The following is an 8,714-nucleotide window of genomic DNA, read 5'->3' as shown; positions in this document are numbered from 1 at the left end:
CAAGATCTCCAATCAGAAGTCACCCAGATCTCCACAACAGAGTTTTAAGAGATATTTTCAAAGGAAGAGTTGACATAGGCAAATCTTGTTTTATTCTCTCTAATTTGGCTGTCAAACGAGATATTCAAATGAATAATTAAAGGTAATGGAAAACAAGTTCCACTTTCTATTAAAGTTCTTACTGTCCCCCCTCAAAGTGATGCCTTACAGAGGCACTGAGAGTAGAATGATATTGATGGCCTAAAATGTTTTATCAAGATAATGAAACAGTTCATAATTTAGGGATCGAAAGCTGAACTTTCTGATGACGCAAAAAGGGCAAAGAAATCCCTGAAGGAGTCTGTCTCAAAAAATGTCATTCATATGGCATTTATCTTGGTACTATAATCGAGCAGAGAATGACTGATGTACAAAAAGCCAAAAGTTTAAAACAATGGCCTTTTCAAATCCGACTTTGCCATTTCATCAGAGACATCTGATGTGGATTAAAAAACTGAAAAGTAAGAATTTTGGAGATTAACTCTTTCCATTTGTACATTTAACATCATCTCATAATAAGTGAGCCTTACAGAGGAGAATCACACAACTCTTGCCCACCGACAGCTGGATGATGAATTACAGTGTAGTTTGTTGCACAATGGCAGCAACTCTCTACATGAAGAAGCAGGGAATTCTTGTTTGGTATTCCGTGTGATTCAACCACCCTTTGGGTATTTTTTTGTATTTTTCTTTGTTTTAAAAAGAGACACGTGGTGTGTGCTGAAAGACAATTTTGGACTCAGTGGATTTGAAAAAGGTCTGTCATAACAGATGTAGAATCAGAATGGAGCCCACTCTATGGGGTTTGTGCTTAGAAAAAGACAGAATAGCATCAAACCACTTGTGTTTGGATTTCCATGGGCTTCTTCTCTGCTTACCTACTTGACTTTCTGTAGTGGTGTCAAGCGCACAGAAAGCCTCTGAGCAGAATCACTAAAGGAGGATAAACCTGCCAGTGGAAGAACACTGTCGGCAGCCACAACACTTCACTCATTGTATTGGTCTATTGTTCTGACTGAGACTGGCTTTATCTCATTTTCTAGACTTCCATCCTGATGTCAAACTAACTGCTCCAAGGGTTATTAAGATTATTGATCATTTTTAAATTAGAAAACTGTTACACTGAATATCTGTAGCACATTTAAGACAAGTAAGATGGCATTAGCCAGAGCTAAATCATTCGTGGTGATTTATGTGCTATGACGGGACTCGACATGAATCAAACTCCGTCAGTGTGAAGGTAATGATCATTTCAGCTTTGCATACACAAAGAGTTGTGTTAGAGATAATAATCTGAGTTTATATGAATTTGCTCTCATGTGGAAATATTTCCGAGACAGTCACGGTCACACTGGTGAGTGCTGAAATGCATAGTTGACTAAATGAGGTTAATGTAGCAGTAAAAACACATCGGAGCAGACTGTGAATGAAAAGATGGTAGAAAATGAATCAAAAATGTAAATTTGTACATAATGTTTAGCTTTTACATTACAACACATTTGGCTTCAGTCACAGATAAAATGACCACAAGGTACGTCTGTGGTTCTGTATTTTTCCTTTACGCTTTGCTTATATTGACATTTGATAATTCTTGATATTTCATCACCTTGCTTTTGATCTATGTGGCTCTAAAATATTTAAGAAAAAAAAGCAAAAAAGAAAGAGAAGCAAAATAAGTGTTTACAGTTTGTTTGGATATGAGTTTGTGTTCCGTTTACAGATTCAGCAATTTCCCTTTGGACTGGCTGTGGACTTCCCCACAGAGATATGGTCAGAAGAGAAAAACAAACATACAAACAAAAAATCTGTTTGCAGCAGGATATTGATACTTTTTGTAGTTTTCTTACAGTGATAATGTGTGATATAAAGTGTAATGTGGTGTATATACCTGCTCTGCTTAGCTCTAAGTGCCAAATCTGTCAGGTGTGCAGAATACATCTGAGCTGCTGTTATCTTTGCAAAATCAAACGATATCTGGCTGGAATGTACAGACGTTGCTATCCCAAAGGATGACAAGAGTGTGTAAATTTCTTTTTTGACTAAATTAGCAATTACTACAAAAAGCAAAGCATGAATCATGTGAATTCAGGGTATGAATAAGTAAAACGTATGTGCATGATTTACACTGTACAACCAGGATTAGCCCTGCTTATGAGGCTTTGTCATTCTTTTACACTCAGATACTTTCCATAGCTCGATACAGAGAGCTACAAAAGGAATTGTATTTTCTCTGTGTGAGTCCAAACCTGAAAAATAAGTAATATACTACCACCATCTTTATTTGTCCATTCTAGTCATCTAATATTGCTTCAATGGATGTGGAGGCTTAAAGCTTTACCAGGGAGATGGTGCTCAGGCAGTTGAGCTGAACATCTGACCACTTTGATAAACCATGAAGGCATAGAGCCAGGCTTTTTTTGTCTTAGCTGGCCTGAAAAAATACCTTTAAAAGCTTAAAATACCGGCTATCACAAAAGCGGCTATCAACTTTCTTTGATAAGCCAACCTTCAGGGTCTGTGCACACTCTCATAAAAAGGGGCGTGTCAAGGGCATACCAGTAGAATTGTGGAATGACAGAGACTGGGAGCATATAGTACACATAAGCATACACAGTCGCAAAAAATGACGTGGTATTCGCAGAGACCTGTGTCTACTGAGCAAATTTGGGGTCATTCGCTCAACCAACAGTCACTGCAGTGCATGGCGCTTTCTATGTGAAAGGGCCATCACAGAACATGTGACTGTTTTTCTGCACAAAGTCCCAACTTACTCCAGTAAGAGACATTATTAAATAATGATGATAAAATGGTGATAAAACTCCTTAATTAGTATACAAAATATAACAGCACAATGCAACCCAAGTCCAAATATAACTCAAGTTCTAATGCAGCTGAAAATTATTAAAATTATTAAAAATATTGGGGTTTAGCTCAAGAGTAGTAGCGTATTTGTTAATTATGTTTACACTGCAGGTAATTTCTAATGTCACAACTGCACATTAGAGCTCTTTAAAATCGATACATCTGAACATTAAATGTTACTGTTCCATAGCCTACTATAAGTAGACATGGAAATTACTTTGGTTTAGTTCACAGTATTTACTTTTGTTGATTTAATAGGTCATCTTAGTTATAACAAAAGCTCTTTTTAATGTTCTAATCTGTGTTTTAGTAGCTACAACTCCAGCAGTGTAAAAGTCAAATAAAACAGCAGCAGATTAGAGCCAAGGATAAAAACCTTTGTAGAGTTTTTGCATCACCAACTGACAATACGACACAGTTTGTATCTTGAATAGAATAGAATTGTCATTGTACATGTACAATGGCACTGTGGGTGCTCCACATCAACTGTGCAGGACATATAAGTAGTGACACAACAGGAATAAATAACAAACAAGAAGAATATGTGCAAAATAAGAGGAACAGCAGGGTTTCATTCAGGGGTTTTAGCTGCATATATACAAGAAGTTACAAATATAAACCATATTGCTACAGCTGGAATCGTATAGCTATATAACACTAGCAATATGCTGTGAATAATAGGAACATTGTAACACAGAAAACACTGACCTCAAGCTCCACACGGTTTGCTAACCCATTAATCTCTTTGCCATTAGCCCTGTAAACCAATCAACTTAGTCTATTTTAGGTGCAAAGCAATATTTATTATTTGTTGCCTTTCAGAATAAATACTACTTTTATTTTTGGAAGATTAAGTCAGAAACATTAAATCCTTATTTTGGCACAAAAAGAAACATTTCTGTCCTAAACCACGCCTCCTGGAGCTTCAGGACTCCAAAACTTGAACATGATAGGTCGTGCCGGGCTATGATTCCAGAAAATTATGAGTCTTTTTTGTAATGGAAGGCACTGAAACAATATCCTGTTAATAGTCAAAAGGAAGCCTAAATTCTCCAGAGAGGAATTACACAGAAGTGTGTCCTGTGTTAGATGAAATAGGGTTGGGTACACAGCTTCTTTGGTATGTGGAATTTGGTATTCCCAAATGTAAATTTTAATACAGAAAAGCTGTGTGGCCAAAGATGTAATTTCAAAGATGACAAAAGGGTAAGCGATCCCTGCCTCTAAGTTATTCTCATATAACCTGCTGGGCTACTGATTAAAATCAGCAAAAAAGACTACACTAAGAGTATTTTTACATTGATTAATCAACTTTCAGAACTTTAACCACAGAAAACAGACTTGTCAGACTTTTATGTTCAGTGCACTGTCTTTGATCCATTGGTTTACTTTGGTATTATACGGAAACTGCGTGGAAATGCCCATTACATATGGATATTTCCACATCTCCAACATTTTTTTTTTTTAAAGTTTGATTCTCGAACAAAACTCCCTTGCAAATACAAATTTTAGTAATCATTAAGTTACATACAGTGTTGTGACACATGAAACTAAAGCAAACTGAGAATGTGACGCAGTGTGCTTTCACTGTTGGAATATGAAATTAACATAATACATGCAATCTAAATCACCATTTAATCTTCAATCTTTTGTAAAATTATATTGCTGTTAGTGATCACAATATGTGTGATAAAGTCCATGCAAAGATTCGCTCAGATTGGCACCGTGTTAAGGAGATACAGACATATATACATAAATACACTATGATGATCACGGCTATGCAGCAATCTAAAGTTTTTAAGCTTCACGGTTACTTCTGTGACTTTCGGTAGTACGATCTATGTTGTCATAGTAATTTATCATGGCCAATTTAATAATTCCAGCTTAACTGGTTAAATTGCAATGATCAGTTCAATTCACCAAATCACAACAACAGTAGCCTAAAGGCGCTTTATATTGTACAAACAATAAACAACGTTGTTTGAGCAAGCATTTGGCAACAGTGGGAAAGAAAAACTCCCTTTTACCAGGAAGAAACCTCTGGCAGAAGCAGGATGAGGGAGAGGGAGATGAGAGGAAGACAGGATAAAAGATGCGCTGTGGAAGAGAGCCAGAGATTAATAATAACTCATAATTAAATGCATTAGCAGTTCACTCCTGATACAGAAGATAATCAATAGGGAGCCTTGTAAGATGTGAAATATTAGTAAATGCTATTACTGATTTATTGTTCAGAACAGTTCATCTGATTCATTTCTTACTCTTCTGTCAGGTTCTATAAATTTTTTGCACGCCTGTCATTTACATTGTATCAGTATTGTTAGCTACTTTGACACTTTTGACATTGATACACTACAGCTTAACACTGTAAACAGAATATTAAAGCAGCCTTTGTGAATTTAATAGATGTAGATTTGTGTTATATGCTAATCTGTTGATAACCACTGACTGCAATATCAAATGCAAGGCTAATCATATTTAACACTATACTGCTTCTTTTGCAGTGTTAACATATTTCTTGGCTTTTTGGTGCAAATGTTGTTTAAAACATTTATCGTGCAGCTAATGTGTTTCTAGCGTAACTTCAATTGTAGGCAAAAGTGAAGAAAACAAAATAAAGCTTTCAGTGAACTTTGTGAGCTTTTGGGGTTTTTTTTGTTTGTTTGTTTTTTGTTTTGGTTTCCTGGTAATGAGGAAAAGAGAGGGCATAATATTTCCTTTAAACTGATTTGTTTCATAATGGAACAATCCATCTTGCATGAACATGATTGAGGTTAACAGCTAAGAGTGCTTCTCTTTGGTCAGTCGTGGCAAAGTGCATTTCCACGGGTGCATGGATAAACACGCAAGAGGTGACCCAAGGCTCTTCTGAGTCCCAGAGTGTGCTGCTCACCGCCAGCAGGAAATTAAACACCCAACTTTGCAAATACATGTCAGCAGCTTGCAGTTGCCATGGAGACTGACAGTCACCTCAGCCAAAGAATACTCTAGTGAAAGAGCTGAAGAGTTTCAATTTAATGATGACTTTTTCCTTCTGTAGCAGCCACTCATCAATTACCCACAACAACAGAGACACCTCCCTGGTGATTAGCCAAGGGCTGACCGCTTTAACAAGCAAGGGGACGGCTCAAATCCCTGACCTAAGTATTCAAAAGAGTATTCTGACATGCAGGATAGCCTTCTGCCATTCTACTGTCAGAATAAAGACTCCTGAACTTGATGAACAATCCTGTTTATTTAAGATTACCACTGTAACTGTGTTTTGAGAGAAATATATTAGGCAGCTAAAATAAGTAATTATTATTTAAATAATAACATAATAAACTGGGACCTTTTTAAAAAGTGTGTCCATGAGGACATAAAGGATCTTTTCTCTACAATATACACTCTAACTCAACTAGATCATCATTTACATTTGTAATGGTTATGTTTAGAGATGTATAATAGTTTCCTTTGAATTAGGAAGAGTGATAAATGACTCATTTTACCAACAGTAATATTTATTTTATCAATATAAAACCTCAAAGTCAACAGCGTAGTAGCAATTCTGTAAGCTAATATAAGGCTGTGTACACTGTGAAATTTTCACTTGAGATATCGAAGATTCACTACCTCACATACCTTGTCCCTCAATGTAGTGTAAAAGTGAGTTTTAAATTGGTGCTATACAAGACTAAAGATATGTGAAGAATTCATAGTTTTCCACTAAAAAGTGTAAAACTGATGGGTGTGGTATAACGAGATGAGAGTGAGGGGAAAAAAAGATCACAACTTTAATATATTGGCTACTCTATATTGGCCCCCAGAATTTAATTTCAAAGCCCTCTCCCCTCATCCAAAATCCTGAATGATCTATCCCTATTGTATCTCAAAAAGGCTGCCTCAAAGTACCCTATTATCCTGATGGCGCTTCCAAAACTACAATAGAAGGCAGAGTGCTCAGACTGTTGAGCCTGGTTGGACATGGTGTGTCCATCCTTTTTAAGCCAGTCGGTGTGAAAAGCACAATTAACTTGCAACATACAGTGTGAGAGACAATATATTAAAATACATGACATTAAATATGCATCTAATTTCTCTTATTGTCTGTACTGCTAAAATTGTTTGTTATGCAGCAGATTTAATCACAAATGTTGAAGCCAATTGGCCTGGCCTAGTGCATGATGATCAAATGTATCAGGAGTGTAGCTTGAGCAACAGATTTGCAAATGTAAATTCAATATATTATATTTTCTTTCCATTCTTAAAACAATCTTAAAATGTATCCAGTTATAAATACAGGAGAGCTTGATGGCTATCTACTTGATGATAGGGGACACCCATGATGTCAGCCCTCTGTGCTGACTCGTTAACCTGACCCTGAGCCACGCCCCGGTTCATGTTGGAAGAACACATTATATATTTTATTATATTTATTTTTCTTCATTCACTACAAAATCAACAAATTCCTGGTCTGTCTTTCAAATCTGACGCTCCGAGTATCTTATTTCTTTTCTGTTTTTGTCTTTTTTTTGTCTTTTTTTTTGCTGTAGTGAATCTCATCCCCAGGAAATGTATTGATTGAATACTAAGGCATATTTAAACTGTCGTGGTTCCTGGGTATGAAGTTTTTTTGTTCTTTGTTCTTGCTTAAAAGATTTTTTAACAGATTTTTCAGTGTTGTTGTAATTATGTTTTGGTTATGTGCTGCTGGTAGGTTTTTAATGGTAATCTAGTCCTCGAGTTTTATTAAATGTCTATGTCCAGTTCATGTTCTGCTTGGGGTATTTGTGTTTCCCTGCCTTCCCTGTGTGTTGTCTAGTCTCCGTCTCTGTATCTGTTGCTGCTGTGTCATCGTCTGATATGCATTCTGTTCAGTTGTTTAGCCTTGTGTCATTAGTTTAGCGGTATTCCCAAGTATCTCCCTTCATCCTTATTAACTCGTGTGTATTTAAATCCTTGATTTTCTTTGTTCTTTGACATGTAGTCGTCAAACATCCCCACATAGTTGTGTTCCCTGTAAGTTTTGTGGCATGCCCTTGACATGTACATTAGTAAGTTTCTGGCTCCAGAGTTACCTGGGTTTCATAGTAAAATGTTTTAAAGAGATTTCTGTTAAGTTTAAGTGTTGTCTCAAGTCCCGCACTTTGATCCACCTACAGGCTGAGGCAGCCTGCAAAGTAAATTAAAGGCTACATAAGTTTGAAAATATGCCAATACACCAAGAAGGGTCATTTCAGTGATGAAAAATACTTTTAATGGAAATAAATACAGTAATGCAATGTCTGTGACCTAATGGTGTTTTGAAATCAATATCAACAAATGAAAAGTGAGAGAGGCTGGGATGGACTTAACAGTATTTTAGGGCCCTAACGAAGCGGAATAAAAAATACATTACACATCAGCTTCACAACCCAGAGTGCTGAACTATAAAGGAAATGTGGAAGAGGGGACCCACCACCAGGTGTTTCTGTCAAAAATCTTTCAGCACTATGGACACCCAGCCCAAGACCAAGTGCCTAACAGTCATATTAAATAAAAACACTAACATTTATTCCAAAACCAAAAATGCTAAATCCACACACACGTACACCAAACAGTATTAAAAATTCTCAATAAGTCTGCCACCTGAGCTGTGTAGCGCCAGTTTTACCTTCAATAGCTGTAGCGCAACACTCCGTAATCACTCTGTGAAGGCCACTTCCCTCAGCTACAGCCCAAGCTCTGGGGGGGCTGTAGCTGAGGGGGTAGAGCAGGTCACCTACTGATTGGAAGGCTGGTGGTAGCAAGATACTAAGCCCAAGTTGCTCTCTGATGCATCGATCGGAGCATGA

This window comes from Diplotaxodon limnothrissa, linkage group LG22, assembly GCF_057381915.1.
Source record: "Diplotaxodon limnothrissa isolate DT_005_m linkage group LG22, D_limnothrissa_male_GT1.1, whole genome shotgun sequence".
Taxonomy (NCBI): Eukaryota; Metazoa; Chordata; class Actinopteri; order Cichliformes; family Cichlidae; genus Diplotaxodon; species Diplotaxodon limnothrissa.
The sequence above is the reverse complement of the archived record's forward strand: the minus strand, read 5'-3'. Positions refer to the sequence as shown.